This window comes from Gossypium arboreum, chromosome 5, assembly GCF_025698485.1.
Source record: "Gossypium arboreum isolate Shixiya-1 chromosome 5, ASM2569848v2, whole genome shotgun sequence".
NCBI classification, from domain to species: Eukaryota; Viridiplantae; Streptophyta; class Magnoliopsida; order Malvales; family Malvaceae; genus Gossypium; species Gossypium arboreum.
Genome location: NC_069074.1, coordinates 51,911,763 through 51,934,261, shown reverse-complemented (window position 1 = coordinate 51,934,261; position 22,499 = coordinate 51,911,763).

Here is a 22,499-nt window from a genome sequence, read left to right as displayed (position 1 = left end):
CATACTTACTTCACACTTCATCAACATATACACACACAAGGTATCAACCTATCTAAGAGCGAAAGTTCGTTAGTCGATCTAACGAACACTATTTCAAACGAATCGACTTTTCCGATGCACATGTAAACATACCTTATCGTATGGGTTTTTCGGCGTATTAATTGAATTTATTATAGCACCAAAATGCTCACCTTCAACCGAGCTTCTTCAGAATTTAGCGGATATAACCACAAGCACAATTGCCTTGGTCTTAACCCGGATTTGGTAGCTTGCACAAATGCCTTGGTCTTAGCCGGATATAACAACTTCATACGAATGCCTTGGTCTTAGCCGGATATAATCACTAGCATAAATGCCTTCGGGACTTAGCCGGGTATCATTCAAATGCTCATGTACACATATATCAATAATCACGACACATCCATATTTCATTCTCGTTACTAAGGCTCAAACACAAAACATTTATCAAACCTTTCCAATTTGGCTCAATAGCCACACACAAAGAGCATGATTTCAATTGACTTTATAACTTAGTCCCTACGCACATTCTACTGTCCGCCATAATATGACAAATCATTTCAATATAATTCAAGTAGGGTCATTACTCAAGACTTACCTCGGACGTGGTCGAACGATTTAACGGCTATTCGACTACTTTTTCCTTCCCTTTGTCGGATTTAGCTCCCCTTTTCTCTTGAGCTTAATTTAACAAATAAATTGATTTAATCATTTGAGCATAGAAAGAGGAATTCAAGGTACTTAGCCCACATATTTTCATTAGACATTAAAGTCACATATGTACGAAAATCATGAATCAACTCAACACATTAGTTAGTACTCTCCTTAGCCGAATTTTCTAAGCCAAGAATAGGCATCAATATGCTTGCCTCTAACCGAATGCATGCACACCAATTCCCCTCATGTGGCGAATATGCATGTCCATGTTGAGGCCAATTATACACTTAATACCACACAAAACAGCATACATTTTACTAACTAACGATTCCATATTGTAACTCAATACACATCTATCATTTCCTTCATAACCGAAACATCATCATAAGTAAATATATACCTTGAGATAGTATATATGTCATACCAATACATCATGTGCAAACATATATACATATATATATGCTAGAGCCGAATCTCAAGTTGATTGTAACTAAACATGAACATAAATCCAAAACACAAATCTTACTTTCCATGCAATGAGCATAAATCATACTTATGGATGTACCATGGCCGAATACATCACAACACCATAATTTTTGGTCATGATTAAACAAAGAACTTAATGTCTTACTCAAAAATACTAAAAAGAAAGTCCAAGAGCCTTCAATCCAGCATCACATGTATCATTAGCAAGCTTCATATTTAACATGCAATGGCATTAACACAAAATCCACCTTGGCCAAATACCATCCCCATGATATAACAAAGATTTGAACCATGGGCTAATAAAAGCATCAAGCTATCAACTAAAAACATGCATTAATCTCATGGCACAACCTCAAACATACCTTAATCTAGATACAAGTATGGCCAAACCCCCTCCTAATCCTCTTCCAAACCAAGCATGAAGCAAAACCCCCCTCCTTCTTCCTTAGGATTTTCGGCCAAGAGAGAATGAAAGGATGAACAAATTTTTTTGCTTTTCTCTTCTTCAACTCACGGCAATGGGGAGGGAGAGAAGCCTTCACACACATTTTTTTTTTCATTTTTTTATTACCCATACACCTTATTTTATTTATTCCAACATGAAACACTTACACAACATGTTTCATGACATGTTTTGCCCATACTCCCTTGTCATGGCCGGCCACTAGCAATGAGGGGGGGAAATTTGACATGCAAGTCCTCCCTTTTGATTACATGCACTATTAGGTCCTTATAGATTAGCCTATCACATTTCAAAAGTGTCACACAAGTCCTATTGACTAAATTCACATGAAATTTACTAAATCGAAACTTGAAATTTTCACACATTCACATATACATATTCTAGACAATAAATATTACGTCCAAACATTTCGGTGACTCGGTTTAGCGGTCCCGAAACCACTTCCCGACTAGGGTCAATTTTGGGCTGTCACAGCTTCTTTTAACCAATCTCTGATTACTCTGACCTTATCCTCAGTGTCAGCTACCAACTCGGGTCCAAGAACCTGCCGCTCCCCCAGTTCGGTCAAACAACTAGGGTACGACACCTTCGTCCATACAACGCTTCATACGGTGCCATTCGAATACTCGTCTGATAACTATTGTTGTACGCAAACTCCGCCAACGGAAAGTAATCCTTCCAACTACCTCCGAAGGCAATAACGCATCCCCTCAACCTGTCCTCCAGAATCTGAATAACCCTTTCCGACTGACCATCAGTCTGGGGATGGAAAGCCGTACTAAAATTCAATCGCGTCCCCAATGCCTCATGTAACTTTTACCAAAACCGAAGTGTAAATCTGGGATCCTGGTCAGAAATACTTGAAACTGGGACACCATGAAGTCACACGATCTTCGCCACATACAACTTGGCCAACTTTTGAAGTGAAAAGTCAGTGCGGACAGGTATGAAATGAGCCGATTTGGTCAACATATCCACGATCACCCAAACTGAGTCTTTCTTTGTTGGTGTCAAGGGTAACCCACTCACAAAGTCCATGGTTACCCTCTCCCACTTCCAAAGTGGTATCTTCACTGGCTGCAAAAGCCCAGAAGGTAGTTGATCTCAGCTTTCACTTGCTGGCATGTCAAACATTTCCCCACAACCTCCGTTACTTCCCGCTTAAGCCCAGGCCACCAATACAATTTTGGCAAGTCGTGATACAACTTATTCCCTCCAGGATGCATGGCACAAAGTCCCCCATGAGCTTTCTTCAATATTGACTGCCTCAAGTCAGAGTCCTTCAGACTACAAATTCTCCCTCGGAAACACAGAACTCCTTCATTATTCAACCCAAAGTCAGAAGTTTCCCCTTCTTTAACCTGCCGAAAACGAGCAACTAAAGATTCATCTCTCAACTACTTCTCCTTAATCTTATCCATCCAGGTTGGCCTTACTTGTAACTCAGCCAACAGACTACCATCATCATTCAGACTCAGACGAGCAAACATTACTCTCAGATCAGATACAACTCTTCGACTTAGAGCATCGACTACCACATTAGCCTTGCTTGGGTGGTACTCAATCATACAACCATAATCTTTAAGCAACTCTATCCATCTCCTTTGCCCAAGGTTCAACTCCTTCTGAGTCAGCAAGTACTTGAGACTCTTATGGTCGGTGTATATAATACACCTCTCTCCGTACAAGTAGTGTCTCCAAATCTTAAGTACAAAGATTACTGCTGCCAATTCCAAATCATGAGTAGGATAGTTTCCTTCGTGAGGCTTAAGCTGTCATGATGCATAAGCAACCACCTTACCCTCTTGCATCAACACGCAGCCCAAACCCACATATGATGCGTCACTGTACACAGTAAAATGCTTCCCAGACTCTTGCTGAATCAACACAGGCGCTTCAGTCAGAACTTTCTTCACCTTCTCAAAAGCTTACTGCTGCTTCTCTGTCCAAACAAACGGTACTCCTTTCCTTATGAGTTTTGTCAAAGGCGCTTCCATCATAGAAAAACCTTCCACAAACCTCCTGTAGTATCCTGCCAACCCTAGGAAACTCCAAATTTTCGACACCGACCTAGGTGGCTTCCACTCCGGAATTGCTTCAAGCTTTCGAGGGTCCACCTTAATCCCCTCAGCAGAGACAACATGTCCTAAGAAGGTTACCTCCTTCAACCAGAATTCACATTTGCTGAATTTCGCATAAAGTTCCTTCTCCCTTAACACTTGCAGCACAATGCGGATATGCTGATCATGTTTCGCTTCAGTTTCAGAATATACTAGAATATCATCAATAAAGACGACTACAAACCGATCCAAAAATGGTTGGAATACAAGATTCATCAGATCCATAAACGCTGCAGAAGCGTTCGTCATTCCAAATGGCATAACCAGAAACTCGTAATGACCATACCGAGTTCTGAATGCCGTCTTATGGATATCTGCCTCTTTGACCCTTAACTGATGATATCCAGATCGAAGGTCAATCTTAGAAAATACAGAAGCTTCTCTAAGTTGGTCGAACAGATCGTCAATCCTTGGCAGTGGGTACTTATTCTTAATCGTCAGTTTGTTCAACTGCCGATAATCAATACACATCCGCATCGTCCCATCCTTCTTTTTCACGAATAGCACTAGTGCTCCCCATGGAGACACACTTGGCCTGATAAAACCTTTATCCAACAACTCTTGAATTTGTGTTTTTAACTCCACCAACTCCCTCGGTGCCATCCTATACGGTGCGATAGACACTAGTGCCGTTCCAGGTAGCAAGTTGATTCCAAACTTGACTTATCAGTTCGGAGGCAGTCCTGGAAGCTCCTCCGGAAAAACATCTTGGAACTTCTTAACGGTTCTAACCTTATCCCCTGTCAGTCCCTCAGCTTCCGACTGACTTACAAATGCCAAATAGGCCTCACAACCTTTACAAATCCATTTTTCAGCTCTTAATACCGATGCCACATTGGACAAATAATCCCTTCGCTTACCTATCACCATAACCTCTTCTCCCTCCGCGGTCCTTAACACCATTCGTTTAGCAGCACAATCCAGAGTCGCCCTATGCTTAACAAGCCAGTCCATTCCTAGAATGAGGTCGAATTCTCCGAACGGTAACTCCATCAAGTCTCCAGAGAAGATATTACCTTGGGTTTCTAAAGGCACATCCCTAAACAGTTTGTCTACTTTAACCAAGTGACCCAAAGGACTTAATACAGTTACCCCACTCACTATCTCCTCAGAGTGTACACCCAACGACCCAGATATGGCACATGCAACATAGGAATAAGTAGATCCAACATCCACCAAAGCAGTATACGGTAAACTAGAAACCAAGAACGTACCAGTTATGACGTCAGGTGCATCGCCCTCCTCTCGACGACGAGCTGCATACAGCAACGCTGGCTGTTGAGCCTCAGCATTTCCGGCACCCCTGTAAGGTGCTCCTTGACCTCGACCATTACCATTTCCGCCCCTACCTTGTCCATGTCCTCTTGGTGGTTGTGGTCTACCCCTCACTGGTTGAGCAACCCTCTACTCAGCAACTTGAACCTGATCTACTTTCTGAGGACAGTCTTTGACTCTATGCTCCATAGATCCGCATCGAAAATAAGCACCAGAATGTTTCCTACACTCGGCCAGATGTACCTTACCACAGTCTCCACAGATTGGTGGTCTAACCACGTTCATCGGAACTGACCGAATTGGCTCCTCCACTCTTACTCTCTTGACATTCCTATTTGCACCACCCGAAGGTCCTGAATCCTTTCGAAAATGGTTCCGATCCTTCTCACGATTCTGCTTTTCAGCACGCTTCACTTCCTCAGCTATCTTGGCTTTCTCCACCAAGACCGCAAAGTCACTCTCCCTTTGCAGAGCAATCAACACCCTGAGTTCATCTCTAAGACCATCCTCGAAGCGCACACTACGCTCATATTCCATAGCGACTATTCCCACGGCATGCCGGCTCAACCTTAGAAACTCAGCCTCGTATTTAGCAACTATTTTACCTCCTTGCACTAGATTCAAGAATTCCTTCTTACGGGCGTCCACATAACTCGCCCCAACATATTCCCTTTGAAGACTGCCTTAAACAGCTCCCAAGTTACCCTATCAGCTAGGGTCCCATCTCTCACAGTGAGCCACCACTGATAAGCCTCGTCTCGTAGCAACGATACGGCTCCCTTCAGCTTCTGCTCCACAGAGCAGTCCAAGTCATCCATAATCCGTTCCGTGGCCTCCAACCAATATTCCGCCACATTCGGGGCTACACCAGATACACCCCTAAAGTCTCCGCTCTGTTAGCCCGAAGTCGCTCATAAATAGATCCTCGAATTCTATTACCCGAACTTGCCCCGGCAACCCTTTCTAGAACACAAAACATTGCCTGGAACAAGGCGTCATCCCCGGCACCACGATCATGAGACTCCACTTCTGTTGCCGGTGGTACCAGTGCTTTTGCCGTTGGCATATACCCTGAAGACGAAGTTCTTGCTCGAGCACTACCTCGGCCACGTCCACGGCCTCTTCCACGAGCTACTCTCGTACTCATATCGTATTATCTGATTCTAATTTTATGCATCAATTAAATATTCCAGTGTTTATTATAGATGTTTTATGAACAGACAGTAATTCAGAGTTTGTTTTCCGTAGAATCGAAATCTGGCTATAGTCTCAGTCTATTATCCAAATTTCCTATAGTTTCAGTACTATCCCACTAGATTATCATAATAAGGTTTTAATACAGATAGATAATTCAAACAAAATATCTCAGAAAAGTTCAGAATAATACTTACAAACTCGGGCCAGAGATTTGGGTGCCACCTTTTTAAGGATCCAAAATTGAAAAAACTGAGTTTCGTAACTTTTGTAAAAATTTAATTTTTGAAAATCTTTGTTTTTATAGACCCATTCCACAGCCGAGTTGTTGCAACCCAGCTCTGATACCACTAAACGTAACACTCCAAACCTGGCCTAGACGTTATGATCAGATCCGACGTGCAACATCGAAATGTTAAAAACATTTTCTATTTTTAGTCCAGAAAATCGTACTTAGTGTTCAAAGAATGATTTCATTATAGGTTAAAGTGAATGGAAGCTGTGCACCAGGTAGGAAACCAGGAAAGAGGAGATGAGTCCATCGGACTGCTTAAGTACCAAGCTCCCTTCGGATCCAATCCTAGACATGCACACCACCATTGCCACACCTTAACTTAGTGTATGTTCTTAGGAAACCAATTCAATAAAGTCCAGCTTATGGGAAAAGTGATTAATTTTGGAAAACATTTTCGTTGCAGAAGTTTTGCATTGTTATCGTGATATTTTGAAATCAATTACTATTATTGAAAACGCGCCCTAAAACTAATCAGTTTCAGCTATTAAGATAATATCATACCTATTCTAGTAAAACATATTAAAAATAATTAAAAATCACTAAAGCGACCTTATTGCAACTTAAAACCAAAATCCTAAAAGTAAATAAAAAGATGTCCAATTCACCAGAAGAAAACCAAATTTGCAGAACGAGTGGCCACTCCGAATCCCTCACAGCTCCAAGCCCACTATGGTTGGGGATTACCTGCGTGGATGAAAATAAGGGGTGAGTTTGGGAAACCCAGTGTGTAGAATAACCCAACCATAGTCTAAACCAGTTCAAACCAAAGAAATAGATCAAATTAGCCTTAGCCCACAACAGATTTCATAATGAAGCCCATAGGCCCATAATAGAGCAGAACAGATTTACATGTTTATGCAGAAACCCAACCCATATCCAACCATATGCACCCTCGTACCAGCCTTACGCCATGTAGGGAGACTACTCGACCCACCCATCCGCTACACGCCACAGAATTTGCAGCATGGCTGCCAGAACAGATATTTGTGGCAGAGCCACCAGAACAGATAATTGTGGCATAGCCACCAGGACGCTTCCTCCATAAAATATAACCCATGTCCCTATGCAACAGTTATGCAAATCATGGCATACATCATACAGAATCAGATCATCATGCTTTCCAGTCAAATTAACCCTAGGGGTGTAATGGTAATTTTACACCTAGGGGTATAATGGTAATTTTCCATACTTAGGGGTATTCTAGTAATTTATCTATTTTAGACTTTTCATGCATATTTCCACCATTCACATACTAATAGAAACACTTAACGAGTGTTCTTACCGAAATGGGCCTGTTGGCCTATTATCCCAATTTTGGCCCATTAAGCCCAAAAATATCGAAAGGCACAAAATCATGCACTCTGCAGTCTAAACACTGTAGTTTACCAAATACATTAATTGATCTACCTCACGAGCATTCGCACACTCGCAAGTCCACAAAATACCGATTTTTTGGTATTTCGGCTTTTCAACTTTTCCCGATCTAGTCTATGAAAGGGTGTCAGTTACACACCTGATTTGTAGTGGTTCGATGGCGAGTTCCACACACGAGCTACCTACAATTGGATTACTAACACGTCAATCTAAATATCAAAAACAAACTACGGACTATCCCCTACCATATTCAGCCAACAATGCCTCAAACACTAGAGTTCTTTCCTTTTGCCTTAATATGGGTTAGATCTGGAGAGCCAACTGAATTAGTCTTCAAGCCCTTTGTTGTACGCCCCCTTGTCCATGCTAACACTTACACAACCAAACAGACAGAGGCACAAAACCCTTAGTCCAAACGCTAGCCACCCTTAAGGGTTTCGGCTTTTCTTAATTCCTGAAATAGAGAAATAGATTCGAAAACTTACCACCGGTTCCTTCAGTTAACGATTCCACTTTAGTTTCTATTTGATTCTGATGTAGATCTACCCCCTTCAAACATTAGCAGGAAATCAAATCTTTAGAGGTCTTAAAGATTTGGCTATGCCCCAATGACTATGGTGTTTCGGCTTTTGAAACCTGTGAACTAAAAGATGATTTCTTTAAGGAGCTTTTTGCAAAGTTGAAGTATACAGAAATTTGGGTTTAGAGGATGGGAGAATCGACCAACAAAATGGAGAATATTAAGAGGGTTTGGCTAGAATAAATCGGCACAACAAAAACCAGTTTTCGGGATTTTGGCTTTTACAGCAATCAGCTTCAAAGGCTTAAAAACGAATGGAATGGAAGAGTAGAATGGTAGGAAGGGTTCGGCTGTAGAAGAAAAAGCAAAGAAGAAGAAAAGAGAATAGGAGATGAGAGGAGAAAAGAAAAAGAGAAGAGAATGGTCAGAACCCAAATGCCGAATTTTCCCCCCACTTACTAGCCGAATTTCCCCTATACTAGCAACACTTGGCCGGCCAACTCTTGCTCCTCAAGAGTCCATCATTCGGCCAATACTACACCCCGTAATCAGCTCCTAAATCTTCTCTCTTTTCCCCTCCTTACTCGATCTCTTGAGTAGCTCAAGCTCTTCCTAACAGAGTTCCACTTGAGTTCCATCACATCCCCTTTCTGTACATAAAAATTAATACTAATGTTTGCTCACTTTGTGACTTGAACCTTAGCTCTCCCTAGCCATCCACATGCCACTTTTTAGCACCCTAGTGGCGTCACATGCCACTTTACCACATGCCTTCTTGTGGCTTAGTTTACCCATTAAATCTTAAAAGCCCAACTTACCAGAACCCCTTTTCCCCTAAGAATTAAAGTTAGTTAAAACTTCTTGATTTTATCTTAAACTTGGGCCTTCTAGAGGCCCACTAACATACTTAGACCTACGCCAAGCAGTCAAAACACAGAAATTTTAAAATTCACTAAAATTCACAGAAGTCCCGAAAATTGGGGCGTTACATGTCTACATCTGAAATCTTTCAACTTATATTGAACTTTACTAACATGCAACAGACCATTCAAACTTCCGTCATTGTGATAATGTTATCAATCAGAACAGCTTTAACTCGTAATAACATCATTCGGTTAAAGTAATCCAATAAGTATACCTCTATATCATACTTGCTAAATTATATATATATTTTTAAACCACTAAGTTGATTTCAACTATCGAATAATAACATATCAATGTACTCCTTTCTTCATGCTGAGAAAACAACTCAAACTCACAATCTTTCAAAATTCTCTTAACATGCTAATCAAAAATCTTTTCAACCGTATTAGTTCGAGGAAACAAATATCTTGCTTGAACTCATCGACTTTATTCAAACTTACCTGAGGAAAGAAAACTACTATGCAATTTAATCTTGTGCTCTCACCATTTATACTCTTGCCGATGTTAATTTCTTCCACGAAAATTAAAGAAATCCTGATACCAGAATCACCACATTCCTATTATCAAATCCAGAAATACAATCATAATAAACATAGCCATCACATACCAAAGAACATATTTTAAAGATGAGCCATGTCTGATAATTTACACAATAAGGATGATAAGAAAACCCAAATACGATACCATACCGGAAGTCCGAGAACATAACTCACAAAAAGATAATAAAGATCTTGATAATTTCTCAGAGAAAGCCAGAAGAAAAACGCTACTTACCGACTTTGGACTTCCATCATAACAGAGATAATATATTTCTCGCATGTATAAAACAAAACCATAACTAGTAGAAACATAATATACTTCCCGCATGTATAAAACAAAACCATAACCAGTAGGAACATAAGAATAGTCTCACATAAATTTTTAAAATTGACTTCATTTCCAACATATTAGAATAGAATTCAAAAGAGATGAAGAAATACTGATCATAAACCGACTAGACCAATAGGGCTTTCATCTAACATCATACTTAACTAGCATTCTCACAACATCAGAACTCTATCAGAAATTGAACAACCACACACATATCTCTGAGGATAAAAGAATATATAGAATACCCATAAATTCGTTTCAACTGTAACTGTCACACACAGACATCTTTACTACTCAATTATCATTTTTCTGACTAATTTTGTCATCATGAACCCCGCATCATTCCATTCACTAACAAAAACCAATTCGGGAAAAACTTCAGCAAACACATACTTCAAGCATCATGTCTAAATAAGTCGACTAGCCGAGGTTAATTTTTTCTTTAACCGTAACATTGCATAATTTAAATGATCTTTAGAATAATCTGATATATATATATTTTTAAAACTGTATTCACGTGTTAAACTATTTTCAACTCTGTCTGCATTACTAATTATTCCACCACTGTACTCTTTAGTTTCACACTTGTGAACTTATTCAACATAATTCTCGTGAATTTTTGTTATAAAATACCACATTGGTAAGGGGGTGAGGTTGTAAAGCCTCTAACTGGACTCTCATAAATACACACATATGACTTAGCATTCATCATCAACATCATACCATCGCAATTACATAATTCACTTTAAGCAAATTAACATACATAATTATGTTACACGAACTTTTCAATTATCCCTTTTCAAACAAGTGTACTTAAACATACAATCCATGAATTTTGAGTAAATTTACTCATAGCATTTACTTAACCAAACAAGTCAGGCACATAACATCATAAGAATGCCACACAAACATAGATAAGCTTATCACAATATAAACTTTCATTTCATTCACGTTTCCACATTTCTTAACTTATTGTTATCTCATTTCATACATTATCACATACATATTATGAATTTCTATTCCTACCTTTCTAAGTTCCATCTCATCATAAACACATTTCAAATATCCCAATCACTTTTAGTACTATCAAAAATAGCTCGGTTGGAAAGCATCTTTGTCTATAAGTAAAACAAAGATTAGATCGGATCATACATATCACACTATCACAGATTTATATGGCATGTATTTCTAGACACTTTACACACCTCATTTCTTTTAAGAATCGACTAAACTAAAGCTCTAATACCAATAAATGTAACACCCCTAACCCGTATCCGACACTGGAATAGGGTTACGGAGCATTACCGAAAATTTCAGAACATTTTCAAATAATTCATGATATTTACTATTTATAGTGAAACTATCCACTTGAGTCATAGTCACTAAATTATTTATATCTGGATATACGGAACTCCAAATTAAGATTCGCTAATTTTCCCTGAAACTAGACTCACATATATTCTTAACATAAAATTCCTAGAATTTATGGATTATGCAATTAGTACAGTTTATTCTTCAAAGTTACCCCTATTCTGTTGTTTGACAGCTTTGACCTTTCTTTACTAAAAATTAATTATCCCCTCATACGAAATTTAGATGATGTTTCCATTTATTTCTTTTAAAAATAGACTCATTAAGGATTTTAAGCATATAAATTATAACTCATAATTATTTTTTTACAATTTTTAATGATTTTTCCAAATCAGAATAGGGGATTCCAAAATCATTCTGACTCTGTCTCACAAAAATTCAAATATATCATAAAATAAGATTCTTTTTCTTACACCATTCTTCTATGTAAAACTAGACTAAATATATTTAATTTAATATTTTATTCAACCTCTAAGTCAATTTTCAAAATTTTTGGTGATTTTTCAAAGTTGTACTACTGCTGCTGTTCAAAACTGTTTTAATGAAAAATGTTGATAACTAAACACCTTCACTTCCTTTCAATTAAACCCTATACATGTCATATAAACCTTAAAATGCACAATAAAATTTACAGAAGTAATCTGGATAGTGTGCCCTTGTATGTTGATCCGATCTACCAATTTCACGTCAATCTACAAAGAACATTTAACACATAGGAGTAAGCTTATGAAAGCTTAGTAAGTTCATGGGCATAGAAAATAATTCTTACTGAAAATCTTATAACAATTATACAATATCTAAATTCTCTAACTCCTCCTGTCAATCCCAAAATTAGTGATAAGTTCACTTGCTTGAATTCAATGTCACTTATTAACCAACTTTTAATCTCTTCGGGCCCTTTATCATTTACCTTTCTTAATCAAATTAGGGAACGATTACGGATTTGAGTACTTTGTTATCACAATGCCATAGTAAAACTATGGTCTTGCACATAGTCACATATCACACACTGAAGCCATAGCCTACCCACGATCTTACACGAATCACATATCATACTGATGCCATATCCCAGATATGGTCTTGCACAGAAGCACATATCACACCGACGCCATATCCCGGATATGGTCTTATAAGGAAGCTCATATCACACCGATGCCATAGCCCAGCTATGGTCTTATACGGAAATTACATATCACATGTTGCCATGGTCCAACGATGGTCTTTTCCGTCAATTCGTCTTAGCCACTAAACGAAAGTACTCAAATCCATCGTTCTAACTAATTTGTACTTAATCATTATTTTACAATTATCAAAATTTTATAACTTCCATATACAATAATATACCATAATATTCATGAAATTTTTATAACAAAACATTGAATTTAGCCATATGAACTTACCTGGTCAAATTCGCAAAAGTCATACAAGTTCAGGACTAATCGGCTATTTTCTCTTTTCCACAATTCACTTCGGGTTCTTGATATGCAATAAAATTGTGTAAAACTAGCTTAAAAGCTCTCTCCCATGGCTGTCCGGCTGAAATTATGAGAAGAATGGCCTAGAAATCTCTTTCAATTTCTATTTATTTGTTTAATTTTGTAAAATTTACCATTTTACCCTTAGTTCACCTAATTTTATATTTTTTCTTTCTTTTTTATGCCACCTCATCCATTCCCTTTAGGCTAATTTGCGTTTTAAGTCCTCCCTCATTTAACACTTGAGCTATTTAATTATTTTAGCAAGTTTTGCACCTTTTTCAATTTAGTCTTTTTAATTAATTGACTATCCAAACCTTAAAATTTTCTAACGAAACTTTAATACTAACTCAATGACACTCCATATATATTTATAAAGGTATTTATGGCTCGACTTATGCATTCTAGGTCTCGATACCTCATTTTAGACCCAATTTACCAATTAAATTCTTTTTTTTAAATCCCAAAATTCACTAATTAAAAAATTCTTCTAAATTCACACTTGACCCATAATTATTAATTTATTAAATTTTCAAACTTACTTGTTGGATTTAGTGATCCCCAAATCACTGTTTTCAATACCACTAAAGATTGGGCTATTACACATTTATAACGCAATTTAAATACGTTTATTGGCATACGAATTTACCTCGTTCGCTGTAACGACGAATTATGATACTTTGTCTTCCCCCGTTCTAGATCTGAATCTCATTTTTCTCAATCTATATAATAACAAAATTTACTTATTTAATCATTAATTCATTCAATTTAACACATTTTACATATTTTGGCAAAATTACATTTTTACTCCTATTACTACACTTTTTTTGCAATTTAGTCCTTATCACATAAAAATACAAATTCATACAATTCAATACCAGCCCATGCTAGTCGAATTTTCCTTATGTTCATATCAGCCCATTTTTCCCATTAAGTCACACATTTACCCATGGATTTTACAAATTTCTCAATTAAATTTGTAATTGACATTTTTGTCAAAAATCACTTTATAAGACTTGTTAATCTTCATAAAACACCTAAACAGCCAAGCATTCAACAATGGTATCATTCAAAATCTACAACAGTTTCAAAAACAGAGATACGGGCTAGCTAGATTAAGCTACAACGAGCTCAAAAACGTAGAAATCATTAAAAACGGAGTTAAAACCATACCTATCTGAGCAAAAACACCATGGCTGAATGTCAAGCTCTTTAATGGCTGTTTTAAACACCATTTTTGGCTGTAAATGGATGGAAGATGATGATATTTGGCTTTGTTTTATTTATTTAATCATTATAACCAATTTACAAAACTAACCTTCAATAGCATCATAAATTTCAACAATACCAAGCCATAGAATTCCACTATCAACATTTATGGGATAATTACCACTTAAGGACTCCCACTATTTAATTTCATAGCCATTTAATGCCTTTAACTTATAAAATTTAACTTTTACGCTTTATGCGATTTAGTCCTTTTTACCGAATTAACCGCTCAAAAGGTAAAATTTCTTTACGAAATTTTCGCACGAACAATCTATCATACTGTAAACCTTAATAAAATAATAAAATAAATATTTTAACTTCGAATTGTGGCCCCAAAACCACTGTTCCGATTAGCCCTAAAAATGGGCTATTACAGATTTAGCTCGAGCTCCCCTTCGGCGGCCGCTAGGCCCATAGGTACCTCTTCCACAAGTTCTACGTGCACTCATATTTAATTTATCTATGTTACAGAGTTTTATGTATCATTTCGGGTATTTATTAATAGATACTTTATGCTCAGAAGTTTATCAGAAGAAGTTAAAGAGTTTCACTACAGTCTAACTATTTCAGAGAAGTTCTAATTGTTTCAGAGTTTTCAAACTAAGAGTTTAACTAAGTCAGAAGTACTTACAGGATCAGCGCCAGAGACTTGGCATTTATATACTTATTTTTCAGATTAAAATAGAAATGGTTTTTCTTCAAAAAATAATTTTCACACAATTTTCAACCCAAAATTTTCCAACTCGAGTTCTGCAACATAACTCTGATACCAGTAAATGTAAAAATCGAAACCCGGCCTAAATGTTATGGCCAAATTTGGAAATGTTACATAAAACAGTTGTAAATCTAGTTTTCAAAATCTTTGGAAAATGTCGTAAATTTTATTACTTAGAACCTTAGTTTAATAGAATGTCGTAAAATGTCCACATGGCCCAAATAGCCTAGATCATGTGTCACATACGGTCCATCCCACGGTCTATCACACGGTCGTGTGTCGCACATGGCTTACCACACGGCCTAGCGCACTGTCGTCTGGCATCGACTGGGTAGTATTTTTACTCTCTTCATTCAATGTTTTTCGTGTTTTTCATTACACACCTGGTATTTTCTGAAGATAATCCCAAACACGAGCAATCCCACACCTAAATCGAAATTAACACAACCAATTTCAGTATTGATTCGTGAGATCTAATTAATAATCAACCACAATCGGATTTGAACAACCCTTCAAAAACATATCTACACAGTTACCGTTGAACGAACAACTACTATGCAAATCCTAAGTCACTGGAGGAACACCATACACATCTTGAGCCTCTCCTAAAGAATAGTGGACTAATTAGATAATATAAAATTATAAAAATTTCATGCTATACTAACAAAATTTTACAAGCCCTAAAAACCCAACAACAAACCCACAAGAAAATAGAGTAGGAAAGGATAAAACCTTACTGCTAAAAATTGAAACCCACCAAAAGAAGCTATACGATCAGAAAGGAACAAAAGAATAAAAACAAGAAAATAGGAAGCCAAATAGAAAAATTGAAAGAGGAAAAGAAACTAGAGAAAGAAAGAAAAACAAAATAACGTGAAAAACAAAGTTGAGGCAAACGTAGGAAGTTTTTTTAAATGCAAAACAAAGTAATGATTTTTTTCAGAAAAGATTAAAAATCAAAATCAAAATAAAATAAAATCCCTTATCAATCTAATCCCACAACTTGCTAACTACCTAGTATTTAATTTCCAATCAAACTCCACCTCATGCATCCCAGAAAGAAAATTGCAAAAATAAAACCCTCTTTGCTCACTCCGAAACTTTAACCCATGACCCCAATCACCTAAACAAGGCACCTAAACATTACAGAAAGTACTAACTAATGATAGAATTCGATACATCTAAAACTTAAATTTTTTTGGCGTTACATAACCACATGGCTGTGCCACATTCCCATGTATGGCACATGACTGTGTGTCAAACCGTGTGTGCCCAAATGAACCTTAAAATGCAAGTCATACATTCATTTCTCTACTTAAGCCGCAAGCATGTCATTAACCATTCATTCAATAACTTCAAAACACATCAAAACACAACCTCAATCACCATCTTATGTGCCTAACCAATATGCCACAAGGCACCATCACAACTAACATTTAATGTCCAAGTTCAACTTCATTTTCTACCAAACTAGAATCAAGAAATTCGTACACCTAACATGCTATGTAACATCAATTTCCAAGCATCATAAGTATGTCAAAAGGCCAACCTATTAATGTATCATTTGACAACAAGTACCAGCTCACTTATTCAACTAAAACATTTCAAAATCAACAATCAAGATGTTATACCAACTCCATCAACCATTAACCAAGTACCAAATAACTACATATACATTTGACACCCAACCATTTCACATACCATGCTCATAGCTTCTTAAAAACAACTTCAAACTATTCTAATCAAGATTACCATTTCAACCATATTCAAGTATATTATTATAACAATTCCACATATTTCATGAAATCCCAAAGCACACTTTACATATACCAAACATTTATATACATATCAAACCCTAATACATGCCACATAAACAAAACAAAATGTTTTCAAAGTCTCCCCAAAGGTGGTTGGATAGTGTGACTTTCAAGTTGATCCAATTGCCAGGTTTCGCAAAACGATATCTATAGAAAAATGACTTAGTAACTTCATAGGTCGAAAAACAATATAACATACCTTCATGTCACAGTTTAAATTTAACAAAGTAATTAACTAACACTTAATCTTGTCACCACAACCATATCAAGAGGTGAGTTCATCACATACTAGCCATATAATCTTTCAAGTAAATAAGTTGTTTCAACACCAAGTCAAGATATAACATCTATAAGCATGAGCACATGTTCAAGTTATTCATCAAGACATTATTACCATACGTTAATACAAGTCATTATATCATTTAAAAAAATCATGATTTAGCCTAAAGAACTAATATGAATAAATATAGATACGCGATTATCCACCCAAAACATACCAAAATACTCAGCCGAGCTAATCCAACCAAGAACACGTTTGGGCACTGAATGTCTAGCCCGAAGACTAACATCCCTCCCAAAAAACACCTTGGCACTAAATGCTAAGCCCTTAGGCTTCACATCCTCCCCTAGAAACACCCTAGGATCACTGTAAATATAACTTGGTAATTCGCAACAAATGCTAAATTCTGGTACATTCAGTGTATAAAAACATTTCATCTATCATCATCTCCACACATATCAATCACGTACAACGCACAAAATAACCTATTGGCATGCCAGTTGTATCCTATCCTATGTTCAATGGGCTCAATACATATAACAGTATAACATTTTTCAATTCAATTCTTATCCCACCTTGTACCAATTTGCAATAATTGAGTCTATATACAACATTCCCAAAATACATAGTTCAATATAAATATTACAAAATACACAACACTTTACCATATGAACTTACCAAGGCCAAACAACAAAGATAGAAGTATCAAGGACTAATCTAAAATTTTCTCTTTTCCACGATTATATACCGATTTTTGATCTATACTGTAATTTTATTTCAATTTATCAGTCTCAATTACATCATAACATTCAATTTGATGCATATGACTTCCTATTAACACTTTTCACAATCTCCTTAAAATTTTACATTTTATTCAATTTAGTCCCTAAAATCAAAACAAGCTTATTTTCGTATTTAAGTCGAAATCCCTATTGTCGAATTCATTATCATCTCTATACAATCCACAAGTAATGAAATTTATAAGAAATTCAAGTCAATTTCAACATCTTAACGTTTTAGTCCCTAAACTCAAAACTAACTAAATTCACTTTACAAAATAGTTTTATTTCAACACTAAGCTTCAAACTAAATAATTAACATCCAAAAAACTTCAAGAACAATACTAGTAACTTTTTAAAACTTTAATAGTATTTCAAAATAGTCCTTGGGCTAGCTAGATTGACCTACAACCATAAATTTATGAAAAACAGGCTAGATTTGGACTTATATGCAAGGGCTGAATTTCAAGCTTGAAGAAAAGGTATCACTCCCTTAAGTTTTTTTTTTTATGATTTCAGGCGAAGGAAGAAATGAAAAATATGAACACTTTTTATTATTTTAATCATAACATATAATTTTATTTAATTATAAAATTATCTTAAAAATCATCTAATGGAAAGCATTAACAGTCCCATTTAGAAAATATTGCTTAATTTACATTTAAATCCATCCATGAATAATTTTATACCCATTTAGACCATAAAAGCTAATAGAAATTAACTTTTGTAGCTTTTATGATTTAGTTTTTTTTTCCTTAATTAACTATTCGAACATTAAAATTACTAGACCAAACTTTAATTCGACACTGCAATGACCTTGTAAATATTAAATAAATAAAATTTATGAACTCATACATCAGAATTGTGGTTCTGAAACCACTGAAAATGAGTTGTTACACATTTTTTTTAAAATAAAATAAATATGATGTTTCAATTAAAATGGGCCCACATACACTAAACCTGGGCCAAAGACAATCAAACACAGAGCCAAGTTATGATTCTTAGGTCAAACAAGCAAAATAAAGGGTTATGTCTCGAGACGGTGAAGTCACCGTCTCAAGACATGCGTCCAATGTTTTTAGATTTTAGCTTCAAAGATTGAAGTCTCGAGACAATGAAACCATGTCTTGAGACAAGGCACCTCATCTTTCAAGACATACTAACGACATACTTAGTATGTCTTAAGAAATACATCTGGAAATGCATGAATATAAACAAATTTTCTTAATGTCTCGAGACATTTACCCAAAATTGTAGAAAATAGCATTTTAAGTCATGTAAGTATGCCTCTTTATGTCTCTAAACAATGTCAATCTGCAACCAAAGTTATACAAACATATTAGGCATACTAACACGAGTTTTAAACATCATAAAAGAACTTACTAAATAAAAAATTCACCATAAAAGTACAACACATATTAACATGCTTATAACAAGAGAAATCTCATTATAACGAGGGACGGATCCAGGATTTTATTTCAAGGGGCAAAACTTATAAATTCGAACGACCATTTCTTTAACGTAAAAAAGTGGCAATTCTTCTCGGATACTATTTTTTTCTTATCAAACAAATCAATTTAATGTTTTTTTAAAAAAGCATAAATGATTTTTAACTGTAAAAGTTTACAAGAAAAAAATCACACTAAATAAAATTGAATATTTCTTTCTAATATGCAAAGAAGATTAACTAATACTATAATAAAATTTTCATAAATATTATTAGAATTCCAAAAATTAAATTTAAAAAAGTTGGCCTTAGTCATGTTTCTCAATACTAGGCATCCTAAATTGCACCCTCCGCTTTTTCATAAGATCGAACTCTTAAATGATAGAATCTGTAGAAAAGTCAAGAGCTTGGGAAGACTCGATATCGTGTTCAGGATCTTGGAATTGAAAAGATCTAATTTCTAGTTCAGGAGCTTGGGAAAATTCGGTATTTGATTTTTCTCCACTAATAACAGAAGGTTGAGGAACCGATTGATCATTATTACTTTCTGACACCCTTTTCTTGAAAAGAGATTTGATTTTTTTGTTGACCATAATTCAATCGAAAAACCTGAAGACTGTAATAATATATTAAACAACAACATTGTAACATCCTGATTTTTTGGACTTATTCGTGGTTTTCAATATTTTATAAAGACTTTAAATTATTGTATTTGGATGTGAAATTAATATTTTGAGTAAGTAAATGGGCTTATGGAAGGCCCATGAGTTGGCCAAAACCCAGTTGAATTTTTGGAATTTTAGACTTAGGAGTTAGGGGTTCTGGCTAAGTGGCCCTTAAGTAGAGTTGTGGGTAAATTGCATCACAAAAAGAGCCTTGGTAAAGTGGCAAGGGTGACGCCACTAAGCTCCTAGAAAAGTGGCGTGTGGAGTAGTGGGGAAGGCATGGGATCGATTCCCTGTGTTGACAAATAGATGCATTTATTTTTAAGTGCGGGAGGGGTAAGTGTTGGAGTTCAAGTGGATTACGCTAGAAGAGAGTTGGATCAGTTTAAATGCTTGGATTAAGGAGGATAAGGGAGAGATTTAAGGATTTGGATGTGGCTAGGAGTTGGCCGAATCATGGGAATTGAAGAGGGAAAAATCGGTAGGGGGTATTAGGTTGGTATTTGGCACTTAGGGTATTGAGTGGTGCCGTTTTCTTCGCTTTAACACCTTAGGGTTGTTTTTCCCTCTTTTCCTCTCTAGCAAAACTACCACCTCCCTATTCTTCTTCTTCTATTTTTCTTCTTCAAAACCATTCATCATACCTGCTATTCATCAATACTTTTGCCGAATCCATAAAAGCCGAAATCCTGTGATCACTACTTGTGCCGATTTCTTCAAAGCTAGGTTTTTCTATGTTCTTTTGTTTTTATTAAATCTATGATTATCTTATCTTAATCCTAGATACCTGACGGCAATTCTTCTTCAAGGTCATAGCCTCATATCTCCATCTCCTTCACCACCCAAAAGCCGAAGTACCACTGGTTTAGGGGCTTATAGTCGAAATTTCATCAACCCTTGGATTCAGGTTTTACCATTGTTCTAAGGTTAAATCTGCACCGGATTGCGAGGAAATCAAGTAGGAGTAAGGGGTAAGTACTTATCATCTCAGATCTGTTCTTATTTTGCAAAGTTAAGAAAAGCCGAAATCCCTAAAATATAGGGAGGCGGTCGATTTGAGCATAAGGCTTTAAGGGTTTGTAACTGACTTTTTCTATCAATGATTAGTGTCTTCTTAAGTGTTGGATTAAAGGCGTGAATCATTGGAGCAATCGGATTCGGAGCTAGCTATCGATTTTGGCAAAAAGGTAAGGTTTCAAAGGCTTTTAGGGACATGGTTTGAGCATGGATGAGTAAGTTTTGGAATTTAGTGATTATAGTTTGTAAATAAGCACTGTGCTAATCAATTGTAGGATATCGAAAGAGATCTCAGTGGCAGTCGTCGCGAATCAGGTGTGTACCGAACACCTTTTCTTAGTTCAATTCGGCAAAAAAGCCGAAATGCCGAAATTCTGGCATTTCATAGGCTTGTGAGTATGCAAATGCTCTCAAGACATAGAGTAATTGTTAGATCTAGCACCGCAAAGTGGTAAGTAAGTTTGTGTGACGTTTCAACGTACTTCGGAAATAGGGCCTCGATGGGCCAAAACTGGGCCCAATGGGCTTACGGACCAATATGGGTAAGAGATGGGCAAAGTAGCCTGTCAGTTAGATGGGAGAATCAAATTGCATATGATTGTTAAGAATTACTGGATTAACGTCTGTAGTTGCGTAAGTACGAAATTACCCCTAAAGAGCATAATTACCGAAATACCCCTAGGGTTTAAATTGGTTAAACTGCATGTTTGATTAATATTGTATTTTACATGATATGCATTTATTAATATCTGTTGCATGGGATTGGGGTATTGATGGAGGAAGTACTGAATGTGGTTCATCCACGTCTTGGAGGCTTTGCCTCAATCGATTGATAATTGAGTGCGTTCTTTGCAAGCGTGGAGTGTAGAAATTTGGGTGGGTTGAGATATTCCCCACATGGAGTGTAGAAATGGTGCAGGCGGTGTAGCGGTTGGTGGGTTGAGTAGTCTCCCAGTTGGGCTTGCATTCATTCTTGATATTGTTACATATGTTCTTGAATCGGGCCTATGGGCCATCTTGTTATGTAAAAAGGGCTAAGGCCTTGCATGTGATTCGAAAAGGGCTTTGTTCTCACGTGTATCGTTATCAGATAGGGCTTAGGCCCAATGGGCTCGAGTGATTTGGGCTTTGGATGGGTTTTGTATACACCGAGTTTTCCCAAACTCACCCCTTCCTCTTCCATCCTTGCGGTGAGCCCTAGTTGGTGGACTTGGAGTAGGCGGGATTGAGTGGTCATGAAGCTTGATTGCCGATTTTAAATAAGTTTAGCATTTAATTTGGATTATTTTTATTGTGCTTGAAGTTGTAATAAGGCCGCTCTTTTTATTAATTTTATTTTGGGGATTATTAAACTGGTTAGCACTAGGGTTCATTTTATAAAAACTACTTGTTTTTAAAAGATCACGATAACGGACAAAGTTTCCGCAAAGTAAATGTTTTCCAAGAGAATAAATATTTTAAGCAAATG